Source organism: Branchiostoma floridae, chromosome 5 (assembly GCF_000003815.2).
Source record: "Branchiostoma floridae strain S238N-H82 chromosome 5, Bfl_VNyyK, whole genome shotgun sequence".
NCBI lineage: Eukaryota > Metazoa > Chordata > Leptocardii > Amphioxiformes > Branchiostomatidae > Branchiostoma > Branchiostoma floridae.
The window spans coordinates 25,412,401-25,427,187 of record NC_049983.1 but is presented as its reverse complement, the minus strand read 5'-3'; positions in this window follow the sequence as shown (position 1 = coordinate 25,427,187).

The following is a 14,787-nucleotide window of genomic DNA, read 5'->3' as shown; positions in this document are numbered from 1 at the left end:
GTAGTCAAGGTGTTCACGGTGTTGCCAAGGTGCTTGATGCCACATTAAAGACAGACGTGCCAAATGTCAGACTAATCAATAAAAATGATCTTGATTCACAGGTGCGAAGACAGAGATCCAGACAAAAACAACTTGTTCAAAGTATAAAAATCTCATATTAATAAAGAAGGTTATGGTAGCATTTGCAGATGGATTATGTTAATGATCCAATAATTTGATTGATATATGTTTAATCATGTTTAACTTTACTCAACAACCAGAAGAATGAATTTCCCATCTTTCACCACCAATGAATTATAGTATTTTGTAGTTATACAAATCAAGTCTACATTTGCATAACTGACATCTACCGATATTCTTCTTTCAGCTCTCAGTCTGCGACCTCAAATTTGACATATCGCTCAACGAATTCTGTAGAAAAGAAACGAATCTTTTTTACACTTTGTGTGCTTTGCTGTCTTCTCAGTCACACTTTTACGTTTTGTATGATATTCCCCTTTTTGGTGGCAAAACGTTTTTATTCGTACGCTCGCATCGGTTTTGGGGTTCCCAGAACATCTCATTCCTATAATCAAATCAACATGCACAGGGGGAGAGGGATACCAGATTTCAAAGAAGGCGGTGGTCTTTATGAGCTACAGTCGGTTAGCAATAAGAAAAAGTAATCAGTAGCTGTTCTAATGATGAAAGCAGGCGTCGGCTGGATCTAACACATGTGCCGAACCATTGGTAGACTAATCTGCCTTTTCGAAATCTTTATACAGTAGATTTATTTTGACACGTCATCTATCTCGGTGTAACTGAGACTAAGAGGACAGATATGGAAACCGCCTATCCAGACATTTGCGAATCAAACAGCTTCAAACCCTTCTGGAACCACAGAGTGCACCACATTAACACTATACGTGCGTTCACTAAGAGACGCTCAACCTATCAGTGTCCTAAACACGAAGAGAACAAGAATAGATCCCCCTCCTCCTCCAAAACAATACTGATCGTTTGCTGCAGTTATGTTGACAGATGTAGGCCTGCTCGATGTCAGCCTCAAATACCTTTTTTTTACCACACAACGTTGCAGTTACGTGTTCTATAAGTAGTTCAATCAGAACAAAAAGTCACACCAACCAGATTCACCCGTAGATTTTTCCTGGACAAGTCAGCAGCTATTGTTTTTGGAAAATCAGACCGTCTGACTCGAGCTCGTAAGGTGACGAAATTAGTACTTTTTGGAAACAAATGCTTGTCAAAAAAAGCTGCAAAATTCGGCGGTCTACACTCTCTACACCATTCTACCCAAAGTGGTATGTATTCTATTTTAGAGCCTAACACTACCAAAAGATTGAATTGTTTATTCATCTATTACTTGGTAATCAACAGCTTTTCTAATGATGAAAGCAGGTGTCGGCAGGACCTAACACATGTGCCGAACCATTGGTAGACTAATCTGCTTTTTGGGAAATCTTTATGTAGTAGATTTTATTTTTGACAAGTCATCTATCTCGTTATAAGTAAATTAAGAGACTCGACAAATGGTAACGTGTTGGAGTTAAGAATGGACTTATGAAAATACGGATGTTCAGTCCCTTATGTAGTGTACATTGTGTCGCAGCTATGTCGGCACAAACATTGGAATATCCGGACAGCGCCTATCCAAACATCTTCAAATAAAACATCTAGGACAATCTCCACGCCCTTCTGTAATCACAGAGTACACCATATTCACATTATATCCATGCGTTCACTAACAGACACTCAACCTACCACGAAGAGAACAATAATAGACCCACCCCCAAAATAATACTTATCGTGAGATCGGCTGTTGAATGTCGGTCTTACATAACTTTTCTTAACCATTACATGTTGCAACTACGTGTAAGTAGCCCAATTAGAACCAAAAGTCACACCAACCCGTTTCTTCCGTAGATTTTTCCTTGACAAGTCAGCAGTTGTTGTTGGAAGGAAAACAGACCGTCTGACTCGAGCTCCTCACCAAGGTTGTGTGGCCACACCTGGTCAGCCTCATTAGTGTCTGGGTTATGAGCTGACGTCACCTGGGGCATGCGCAGTGTGCGGTTGGCGACGTGACTAATTTAAGCTCTTTTGCAAAACAACAAGAACAGCAGCAATCTGTGCGTTGATTGCTTCGCTCTCATAGAATCTAGTTTAGGTAGAAAGTATTAATTATTTTAAGTTTAGAGGCGAATAACGCAAGAACGTGTTGGCAGATGGTGATGATTTTGGTAGGTAGATAGTTTAAATGATGACGCAAATAGTAATATATTTGCATTATTAATGAGGTAAGTTCAATCCTCTGCATTCCATGATAGGACTCTCAAACTTGCCACATATTCAACTGAGAAAGAGGAATGCCTATAAATATCGATTATGCAAATAAAGACTTCATTTGCATAATTAATGAGAAAATGCTATAAGTACATAGTAATGAATGATGGGAATTTCATGCTCACTAAAAATTCACATGTGACATACCCTTTCTTTGACTGATACAAGACGGGATGTTTACATATTTCAGCCTATCATGTCATCATTGATCAATCTTACATAGAAACTTAAAACATTGTTGTTACGATGGAGCGTTTGAAGATCTATGTACAAAGATGTTTCGTAAAGTTTCCTATACAGTGAAAGCCAGTTAATTGCACCTCGGATAAACGCACACTTCGGGTAATTGCACGGAATCCCAAAATCCCAAACCGTCTCCCATTCACTCCATTGTTAATGAGTTCGCTTATCTGCACGACAAAAAATCACCAACGCCGGATAATTGCACGAAAATTTGTCAAACATCGTAAACCAATTGACTGAAAATGCGTGCTAAAAATCGTCAGACACGGTAAAAATAAGCCGAAAACGGCATTTGTGAAGTCGCTAAACTGACAACATGTATGAAATTGTTATTGGGATCAAAAGAAAGCGATATTGTGGGGTCGGCACCATGAAGAGACGCCCGCCCGCTAAAGTAAAGGTCGTCAGAGCCCGCATTACAATTTCGCAGACAACTTGCTATGACATACTCAATAAAAACTGTTCTCTATCAGTCCATTGTCTAATTACTGTAATTATCCCTCAAGCCACCGTAGCTTTTTTGTGACGTAGATTACCGTATGGGGTCAAAACTGACCCCAAAATGTTTTGTACAAATACAGTTTTTTGTGTGGCTCTTTTAGTGATTTGTATATATGTATAGTTTCATTAATCTATGTGGGATAGTCTGACATGATTAGGTGAGAATAATTCTAGCTCATTATCATAATTTATGCAAAAGATCATATGGACTACATTTTGCACCAACTCTATTCAGACCAGGAAGGAGGTTTTTGATGCCTGGACCAACTTCAATGCCGTATAGTGCCTGAATGGCTTATGCTAGGGCCACCAAACTTAGAAACTTTTTAGAAAATGTTGATACCAAACATTTTCAGTGAACAAAGTATGTTCATCATTTTTCATGTTGCCATGGCAACGGAATTCTGACAGACATATTTATTACGAAATTTTCTAATTTTGTATTAAACATTTAAGTTTTAAGGTTTTCTTGGCAAAAAACAGTTGTTTATCACATCTTATGAAATTCAACGTAAATTTCATGACTCAATATTCATGATTTATGCTAATTTAATGACGTCATCAGTCAAAATCCAAGATGGCGGCCGATATTACCTAGATGACGTCATAATTTCGTCATATAAGATGATAATGGCACAAAAGTTGTTACAATAATTTTGGCTTACATGTACGTCATTCTCTTAAAATTTCGTGATCCTACGATAAGTAGTTTTGGTGTGGGTCGCAAAAGTTTGTTTAAAAAAATTCTGGGGTCATTTTTGGCCCCACTGGACCATGCATAAACTTTCGAGGATAACTTAATCAAAAATTAGCCAATCTCGGTAAAAATGTATAAGAAATTATAGGACATATATACAAACAAACTCCTGGAAGGAAATTTGTTTTCGACCAGAAATGCCATAATAGCACACATTGATACACGCCTGGGGTCAGTTTTGACCCCATACGGTGGTTTGAGGGTTATGGTCGCGGGGAAATACTTATGTAGTGGTTTTATGTTATTGGCAGCCAGTCGGAAACAACACAGCGACTCGGGGTGGGTGTGGTCCGACACGCCTGGCCCGCCTCATTAGCGTCTGGGATCTGAGCTGACGTCACTTGGAGCATGCGCAGTGTGAAGTTTGCGACGTGACTTATTAAGTTCGTTTTGAAAAGAAAACAACAACAGCAACGTGTGGGTTGATTGGTTCGCTCTCATAGAGTCTAGTTTGAGCAGAATGTATGATCAACTGTTAACGTTATACACTACTTGTTTATTTCTTTTTAATGAACTAAAACATGTTTTTAGACACGCTTGTGTGCAATTTGCTTAATGGTACACATTCTCTTAAATTTTGATATCCTATGATCTCCCAACCTGACCTGATGTGTTTTTTCAATGCCAAAATGCCCGATTTTTTGCATGATTTTCACATGAAAATAATGTTTTGTCCCTCTAATTCTTTAGAATTAGAGAAGTTGAAGGATCGAAACTCAGTTGGTCTTGTAGCTGAAGGAATATCCTCTCATCCTATATACAGTTATTTTGCTTCAGGATAGAGCTGGTCGCTAGACTTTAGGGTATGCCGCCTCCAATTGAAACCCCAAATAAACTGGGGTGTGCCCCCTTAATTTGCATTATAACTATCTTACCATTTGCGTCATCATTTAAACTATCTACCTACCAAAATCATCACCATCTGTCAACACGTTCTTGTGTTATTCTCCACTAAACTAAAAAAAAAAGTATTATCCATTCTATCCAAACTACATTCTATGAGAGCGAACCGATCAACCCAAACTTAATTAGTCACGTCGCAAACCGTATACTGCGCATGCTCCAAGTGACGTCAGCTCAGAACCCAGACGCTAATGAGGCGGGCCAGGCGAGTCTGACCGCACCCACGGCAGCAGCTCGAGTCAGACGGTCTGATTTTCCATCCAACAAAACCTGCTGACCTGTCCAGAACAAACCTACCGGAGAAACGGGTTGGTGTGAATTTTGCTTCTAAGTGGACTACTTATACGTAGCTGGAATGTTGTGTACAGTATGGTTATGAAAACATATGTAAGGCTGACATTGAGTCATTGGGGATCATTAAGCGGGCCGACAACAGCAACCAACATTATGTCATCAAACGACCAGTATTTTCTGTTACTGTATTCTTGTTTTCTTCGAGTTTAGGACATTGATAGGTTGAGAGTGTCTTAGTGAATGCATGAGTATACTGTGGATATAGTGTACTATGCGATGCCAAAAGGGTGTGGAGAATTTCCAAGCTGTTTGATTTGAAAATGTATGGCTAGGCGTTGTCCGGATATTCCAATGTTTGTGTCGAAATAGGGAGAACACGACTGGAAAGCCACACAATGCGCACTCCGTGAGAGGCTAAACATTCGTAGGTCCTTTCATAGGTCCACTTCTCCTCTTAGTCTGAGATATACCGAAATAGATGACGTGTCAAAAACAAAACCTGCTGTATAAAGATTTCCCAACGGCAGATTAGTCTACCACTGTTTAGTCACATGTATTAGGTCATGCCGACGGCTCTTTTTAACATTAGAATAGTTGCTGATTACCTTTTTATTGCCGACGATAAGGTAGCTTATTACACTGACTTTCTTTAAAAAACACTGACGCAACAAAAGTAAGATCGTACTATAAACAAACTATAGAACAGAAATATGCACATGGTCTTTACTTGACGAGCTGTCGTCAAATTTGGGGAACTTATAAGTACAGTTTCTAGTTGCCTTGTGTGATTAAAAAATAATAATCCACTAGAAAGGCCGACATTTGCTTGAGAGCAAATACAGCATATTTCAGCCATACCCCTTCCCACGCAACATTGGACTGTTCCAAATCACCCCTGCGCAAAAATGGAACATCCTCTTAACAGTACATTATCCCCCAAAGTGGACTGGTATTGTGACTTGATTCCAGGTCAAGATAGAGCTTGCTTCTATTTTTCAGAAAATGACAATAATCACACCTTCCATTTAGAAAATTTTCATCATGACTGAAAATTGTTGAATGACTTCATGTAATGTCATTAACAATTTTCAGTACGATAACTAGGTGTAAGTTTTAAAAAAGTATAAGCTCCCTGTGATGTGGGTACATTTATTATTGCAGTGAACTTTTTTTATTCAAGTAGGGCATACGATTTAATAATTATCAAGCAGGTGCAGGTACTGTAGGAGCGTTTGTTTTCTTCAAGCTGTAAAACTGTTAAACTGTTTTACTTTGTATGCAATCAGCCATCGAGCCTATTCTTATTTTAGTTTAACAACTCAGTCCTGCCAGACCCGGAAGATACGATTGAACCTTGTTCGAGGATTTATTTTCGTCTGTCTGGTCAGTCTGTTCATACCCTGGCGCTGAGAGTGTTTTATTGGGCTGAAACTCTGGCAGTTTAAAGTTACTTACAATTTAAATGTTCAAAGTTTATGTCAAACAACAACAGCACTAGGAACACATACATTTGCTCTGGAGAAAACACAGCAGTTTTCGCAAGTTCCAGTCCAGTGATAGAAATGTGACCACTATAGACAGGTGGTCACTATAGAGAAAAATGCTGATCTATTGACTAGGAGCCATACGTTACACATGATTTCAGTACACTGATCATTAATCATATAAACATTGCACAGGTAAGCCAATTGTTTAGATGTACAATTAAGTTCAAATAATTCTGAAGAGAAATATTGATGAGAAAATAATCATTCTCGCCACTGTCTAACTTATAATTACGTATCAAAACTAAACGCAGATTTTCTAACTAACGCACCTTTCGCCGACTTCATCAAAGGACCGCCGGCTATCAATCAAACACGGCTGTTGATTAGACTTAGAGTTTCAAACAGTCATGTGCTGTGTGCCAGTTGACAGCGAACTTCATGCTACGTGATGTTTTACATTGCTTGGACCTTCTTTCCTACAGCGGTGCTTCTACAAAATATTTAGACTGTAACACTGAGTCCCACGTGTTTTATAGAATAAAATTTGACGCAGAACAGCGTTTTTTGCTGGGTATTTTTCTTGAAACATGTCCGTGGGAATATCAGCGAGGCGGCGACGTAGGGATATCAGACCGTCAACAAAAGTCGCACGGCGGCTAACGGCGCAGCGAAGATACTAGCGCTATAAATAAGCGCTTCAACTAAGGATGGCAACCCGTACAATATTTTTGTATACTGTTGAGCTAAGTAAAGTTTGTTGTTTATGAGGTTTTAGTTGTCTTTGAAGCTTTGACCCGAAATATTTTAAAGTCAAACTGCTGAAGAGAAGTAAGTGACTGCTACGATTATCGTAGATATGGCCCTAAAAAAACTGATAAAAGAAGCCTTCTCAATAGTCTAAAATGCAAGAGCTTCCGGGGGGGCTTCGCCCACCTGGGTCCCCCCCACAGTGGCCCTGCCCCTGGACCCCGCCAGGGACATTCGGCGGCCCCCGGACCCCTGTCCGACGCTTTTAAAAAAATCCTGGCGAGAAGTCTGTACGGCCTGAGTCTTCAAGTTAACGTATTGTGTGGTCCCGCTTATGAATATTAATTAGCCTTCGCTTTCCTCTTCGCTGATTGGCTGAACCATTAATTGAATTAACTCTTCCTGCCGGCTAGACGCAGGTGCAGATGTCGGCTCTGTGGGGTGAACGTCCGAAAGGTCATGGCATGGAGAACGAAAGAAAACCAATTTCCCCTTAAAAAAGTGCTGTAATTAAGCCTTTTACAGTACTTTATGCCAAAAATTTTACTTGGATCATTTTACCAACTATCTTATGCCTATCTATACCAAATGTTACTCATACCAGGGTACAGGGGTGCAAAATATACCATTATAAGACCGTCAACAACAGTCGCACGGAGCTAACAGCGCAGCGAAAATACCATCGCTAGCGTTTCAACTTCGGATAACAAGTTATAAGTACTGTTGAACTCAGTAACGTTAAAGTTTGTTTTTAGTTGCCTTTGACGGTTTGACCTGAAATAGCGTTACGCTAAACTCCTGAATAGAAGTTAAGTGACTGCTGCGATTATCATAGATATGCCCCAAGAACTGATACAATATATGATAAAGCCTTCTGAATAGTCTAAAATGCGAGAGCCTTAGGCGGGCTTCGCTCCCCCTGGCGGGAACACTGCTATATACGGGATCATGAGGCCCCGCTTATGAATATTAATTAGCCTTTGGCCTCCTCTTCGCTGATTGGCTAGGTCTTTGATTCAATTAACTCTCCGGCTGACGCGCACAGGTGTGGCTCTGTGCGGGGTCACGGAAGGTCACGTCAGGAGGCCAAAAGAAAACAAATTTCCCCTCAGAAAAGTGCCAAAATTAATCATTTTAAAGTTGTTTATGTCAAAAATTTTACTTGAATCTTGTTACCAAGTAGCTAATGCCTATCTATACCAAATTTCAGGTCATTTAATTGTAATACCAGGGTACAGGAGCCAAAAGTGTCCTTTTTTGGTCAAAAATTGGCCAAAAATCGCAAAAATAAGCATTTTGTTGCACTGTACACCAAAAGTGTTATTGAATTTATATGAAGGGATTATCAAGGCACATCTGTGTCAAATTTCAGCTCATTCGGTTGCAATACCAAGGTACAGGAGCCAAAAGTGTCCTTTTTTGGTCAAAAATTGGTCAAAAAATCGCAAAAATAAGCATTTTGTTGTACTGTACACCAAAAGTGTTATTGAATTTATATGGGGGCATTATCAAGGCACATCTCTGTCAAATTTCAGCTCATTTGGTTGTAATACCAGGGTACAGGGGCCAAAAGTGTCCTTTTTTGGTCAAAAATTGGTCAAAAAATCGCAAAAATAAGCATTTTGTTGTACTGTACACCAAAAGTGTTATCGAATTTATATGGGGGCATTATCAAGGCACATCTCTGTCAAATTTCAGCTCATTTGGTTGTAATACCAGGGTACAGGGGCCAAAATATACAGTTTTGGTCTAAAATTGACCAAAAAATCTCAATAAAATCATTTTAGAGTCAGATATGAAAAAACTGAGAAAAAAGCATCAAGGTATTTGCCCATTCTACCCCTGTGCCAAATTTCATTCGGTCCAGGAACGGCGGAGATGAATCACTTTGAAGATTTGACAGGAGAAAGAAAGAAAGAAAGAAACATTACGAATACAATATATTTCACCATACTATGTATGGCTGAAATATAATTATAGGCATTCTCTAGATCTGTCAGTGAACACTACACACCACGCATTCTTTGATAGTTAACGCGTGGGACGTTTTCGAATTGTGTGTAACACAGGGGGCAAGCGAAGAATTGCCATGGCAACGAGTCTGGGGCTCGTATTCTGCACTGCACTGCGCTGTGCCAGACCCGGTCTTCATTATCATTCACCGTTTTCACACTTCCCATAATGCACCGGTTGGGCCCAATATGGCTGCCCGGGAGCTGGTTACAGAAAAACGGGCCTGTTTAAAATTTTCCTAAAATGGGAGTGGGATTCCCGGCTCAAAGGGCCAATCTACAGTTGACTTGATCAAAATCAGCAGATCCAGAGGCAAATTAAACAGTGGACAATTGCACGCCAGGGTAATCCTGCCAAAAGTCAAAATAAATTTCTAGCAGATTTTTATAATTTCGATGTCGAAGCCAAAGTTGAATACAGGTTCTTTGATCATGTTAAAGTAGACAAATTATGATTTTCCCCGAATAAGGTAATCGCCTCCCTCCCTCCCCACTACTCTCGGTTAATCTAGTAGCCGAGAAGTATGATGTGACTCTCTGATTGGCTGGCATAATGCCAGTCTGGGAAGAACGAAGGTTCCCATTCTGGGAAGAACAATTTAGGTTACAGACGGAATACGAGGCGTGATGAACCTAGAGGTCATCGGGCGAAACCACCTAGTAAAAACGTTAAACATGCATATGGTCACAGTCGCGACGTGTTGTTTAAATAGTTACCCCATAAAAACACTATCAACAAAGCTTGTAATGCCCCAGATGAGACTCCTAGCAATATCCCGGCCGCCCTATACTGCATTAGTTACGATGCCTAGTGTTGTAATAAACAAATAGCAGTACACAAATGGAAACAACATTGACAAAAATAACTCTAGAAACATAGATCTAGTCTACATAATTAATGAGGAAAGTTAAAGTCACCATATCTAATGATAGGACTCATGAAACATGTGGCATATGTATCTGAGACCGAATTATTGATAGATATCAGTTATGCAAATGAAGATTTAATGTAAATACTTACGAAATAATACTTACAAAATACTACGTGCGGATCAGCCAAACCAATAAATAAAACACAAAATACCATAATCCAATAAAGTTCATTTTCTGGCATTTGGATGTTGAGTTAACATAAATATGATTATATTTAAACCAATCCAATTAGGCGCTTATTAACATAATCCGTTAGCAAATTCTACAGTAAATATTTTTAATGAGATGATATTTTAACACTTTGAACAAGCTGTTTATGTCTGGACCTCTGTTTTCGCACCTATAAATCAAGATAATTCTAATTGATTAGTCTGACATTTGGTATGTCGGTCTTTAGTGTGGCATCAAACACCTTAGCAACACCGTAAACACCTTGACTACTTTACGGAGGATTGTGTCCGACGGACTGATTTGTAAATATGGTTGAGGTAACAGGCACTAACCGCAAAGCTTAATTGATCAAAAGCATATGAGCTGTGCAACAGTATATATAAGTGTTAAGATGTTATTGCAGGATGTAAGAAATTGACAGCCATCTTTTAGGAAGAAAACTTCTATTTTTCCTGGATGTTCCATAATAAGACTTCTTTACATGTAACAGTTACAGATGTAATTTATGGTAGGTGAAACATAAATGGCCTTTTGTGCATGAATAATACAAAAATGCCATAATATGTTAGTGGTTAAATATGACAATTTCATACTTGAGACATGTATTTAACGTTAAGATAGTTAAAGATGACCATCATGTGTATACAACTTTTCTTGCGGGAAGCAAAATGTGTTTTTTAGTTGCGTGACACTATTTAACATATTGTATCTTATTTTTATCTCAGATAGGACAGGAACAAGAAGCTGAACAGATGACTGTTTTTTTCTTTTCATCATTTGAGGGAAGGCGAAACGAGTGATGATTGTAACATTTGTCACACTGTACAGTGATTCTCTTTCCTTACAGGTAAAATGTCTTACATGGTACAGAAACTGCTGGTCCTTTTGCTGGTTGGTCCCGGTTGGTCCTGGTGGCGGAAGGAAACTGGACCAACTACGACCTGCAGCAGCAGCGGTTCATCATACTGTGACCGCAGAGACAGAGGCCTCAGCAGTGTTCCTCACGATCTACCTAAAAGTATCACTAGCCTTCACTTAGGGCGCAATGCCATCACAAGCATATCTTCTTCTGACCTCTCCAGGTACAAGTGTTTAACAAAACTAATGATATTCACTAATCAGATATCTATTGTGCATCCTGGAGCATTTTCAAATCTTATTCACCTGGTATGTTTAAACCTTAATTCCAACCAACTAACAAGCATTCAGTCTGGTACATTCTCAAATATACCTAAGCTGAAAGAATTGTTCCTGCGCAACAACCATCTATCTAGTATTCCGTCCGGAGCATTCTCTAATCTACCCAGTCTTGATTTTTTGACTTTGTTGGGCAACGGCCTGTCCAACATTCAGACTGGCGCATTCTCAAATCTACCCAAACTTGAACGATTGTACTTGAATATCAATAATCTAACAAAAATTCATCCTGATTCATTCTCCAATCTACGGAAACTCCGAACGTTGGACCTGGGCTCAAATCAGATAAGTAACATTGATTCTGATATGTTCTCAAATATACCCACGATGCGAAAGTTGGATTTTAATTACAACCAAGTCACTTGCATTCAACTTGGTACATTCTCAAACCTACGTATACCCCAGCTCTATAAGTTAGATATAGCGCATAACCAGATAACTAACATTAGTCCTGGTGCCTTTTCAAGCCTACCCCAGCTACAACGGTTAGATCTGCGCTTCAACCAGATAACTAACATTAGTCCTGGTGCATTCTCAGACCTCCACCAGCTCCTACGGTTAGACCTGAGCTCCAACCATATAACTGAGATCCAACCTGGAACTTTTTCAAATCTCCCAAGTCTACAGACCTTATCCCTGAGATGTAATCAAATGACGACCATTCAACCTGGCACATTCCAAAACCTACCCAAACATGATATATTAAGTCTGCGTGACAATCCATGGCAGTGTGACTGTAGGATGGTTGCATTCAGGAAATGGATGACTGTGTCACCTTTGTTCAAAAACCAAATCATTTGTGAGGAACCTAGTAAGTTCCGAGGGCAAAATCTCAAAGATATAGAGCTCGGAAATTTGATCTGTGAAAAACCAAAAATCGTGGATTTTCAAAGAGGCAGAGCAATGCTGGGAAGGAAGGCACTGCATTTAATCTGTAAAGCTTCAGGGATTCCTACACCAGACTTTACGCTCATTCTTCCATCTGGCCGAAACGCAACTGCTGGGCCAGATGAGCGAGTTACTGTGAGTGAGAATGGTAGCATCGTTGTAAGAGATATTACTGTAACAGATGCAGGTTTGTACGTTTGCATGGCATCAAATTATGCTGGTTCTTCATTTGCGACACTGTCTGTTGAGATTAGAATGCCAACACCGATAATACCAATAACCTCAGACAGCCCCATTGGCACAGGATCAATAATTGCCCCAACAAGCCCTATTGGCTCCACACATTCTACTCTGTCTGTTGAGGGTATAACAACAACTACAACACTTAGCAGTACAGACGGCCATGTTGCTACAGGCTCAGTACTTACATCAACAAGCCCTACCGGCTCCGCACCTTACACATTGTCCTCTGATAGGCAAATGCCATCAGCCATATCATCACCAACACGACTTAGCAGTGCAAATAGATCTGCATTCACAAGCCTTATATTTTCCACGCTGTCTGATGACCAAATCACTTTGAGGTTTCAGAAGGTCAAGAATAACACATCAGTTTTGGGGGACAATGTACGTTTGGTCTGTGAAGCTTCAGGAATCCACTCACCGAACTTTACGGTCATTCTCCCATCTGGCCTCAACACAAACGCTGACGTGTCAAATGGGAGGGTCACTGTAGAGGTGAATGGTACAACATTTACCATTACTGTAACAGATGTTACTGTGGCAGATGCTGGTCTGTACAGCTGCATTGTAGCGACCCCAGTTGGATCTGCATCTGCCACACTAACTGTTGACATCAAAGGCCCGTCTTCACCTTTCCCCAAACTTACTTCGTCAGCATCTTTGCCACCCGGCACGACAGGAAGCAATGGTAATCCGGTGGTCTTCTCCCTGTCAGTTGGCTTAGGTACATTTTTCGCAATACTGATTATATTTGGCGTTGCTTCAGTTTTGTTTCAACGTATGACCCAAAAGTCCCCTTTGGCCTCTGCACCCAAGGGGCACTTGGGAGGTACATCGCCAACCCTTGGTAACACCGACTGCCCCACAGGTACAGGTAAAAACGACCAGGATATCATATATGAGAATAGCAATGAAGCCGATACAAACGAACAAGTTAACATAACATTAAATGACAATGAGAGAGAAACAGGTACAATCCAGAAAGCTTACAAGGTAGCAAGGTCTCCCTCTGAAGAGGCTGAATGTCCAAAAACAGGAAGTCGAAATAAATCGGATTGTGCAGCCCAGGCAGTGATAGTTCACGAGCCCTTTACGTATGAGAATAATGACGAGGAGACAGTGTCTGATGTTGAAGATGATCAGCACGTGTATGACACGGGTTATGAGGAAACATTAGCTGGTGCCTCTCAGGCTATAAATCAGTATGGCAGTGGGGAGGCTGTATCTTCTGCAGAGCTTAACCGTGTGTATGATGGGGAGGCTGTATCTTCTCCTGAGCTTAACCGTGTGTATGGTGGGGAGGCTGTATCTTCTCCTGAGCTTAACCGTGTGTATGGTGGGGAGGCTGTATCTTCTCCTGAGCCTAACCGTGTGTATTAACCGTGTGTATGATGGGGAGGCTGTATCGTCTCCTGAGCTTAACCGTGTGTATGATGGGGAGGCTGTATCTTCTCCGAGTTTAACCATGTGTATGATGGGGAGGCTGTATCTTCTCCTGATTTTAACCGTGTGTATGATGGGGAGACTGTATCTTCTCCTGAGTTTAACCGTATGTGTGATGGGGAGGCTGTATCTTCTCCTGAGCTTAACCGTGCGTATGATGGGGAGGCTGTATCTTCTCCTGAGCTGAACCGTGTGTATGATGGGGAGACTGTATCTCCTCCTGAGTTTAACCGTGTGTATGATGGGGAGGCGGTATCTTCTCCTGAGTTTAACCTTGTGTGTGATCGAGAGGCTATATCTTCTCCTGAGCTTAACCGTGTGTATGATGGGGAGGCTGTATCTTTTCCGAGTTTAACCGTGTGTATGGTGGGGAGGCTGTATCTTCTCCTGAGCTTAACCGTGTGTATGATGGGGAGGCTGTATCTTCTCCTGAGCTTAACCGTGTGTATGATGGGGAGGCTGTATCTCCTCCTGAGTTTAACCGTGTGTATGATGGGGAGGCTGTATCTCCTCCTGAGTTTAACCGTGTGTATGATGGGGAGGCTGTATCTTCTCCTGAGCTTAACCGTGTGTATGATGGGGAGGCTGTATCTCCTCCTGAGTTAACCGTGTGTATGATGGGAGA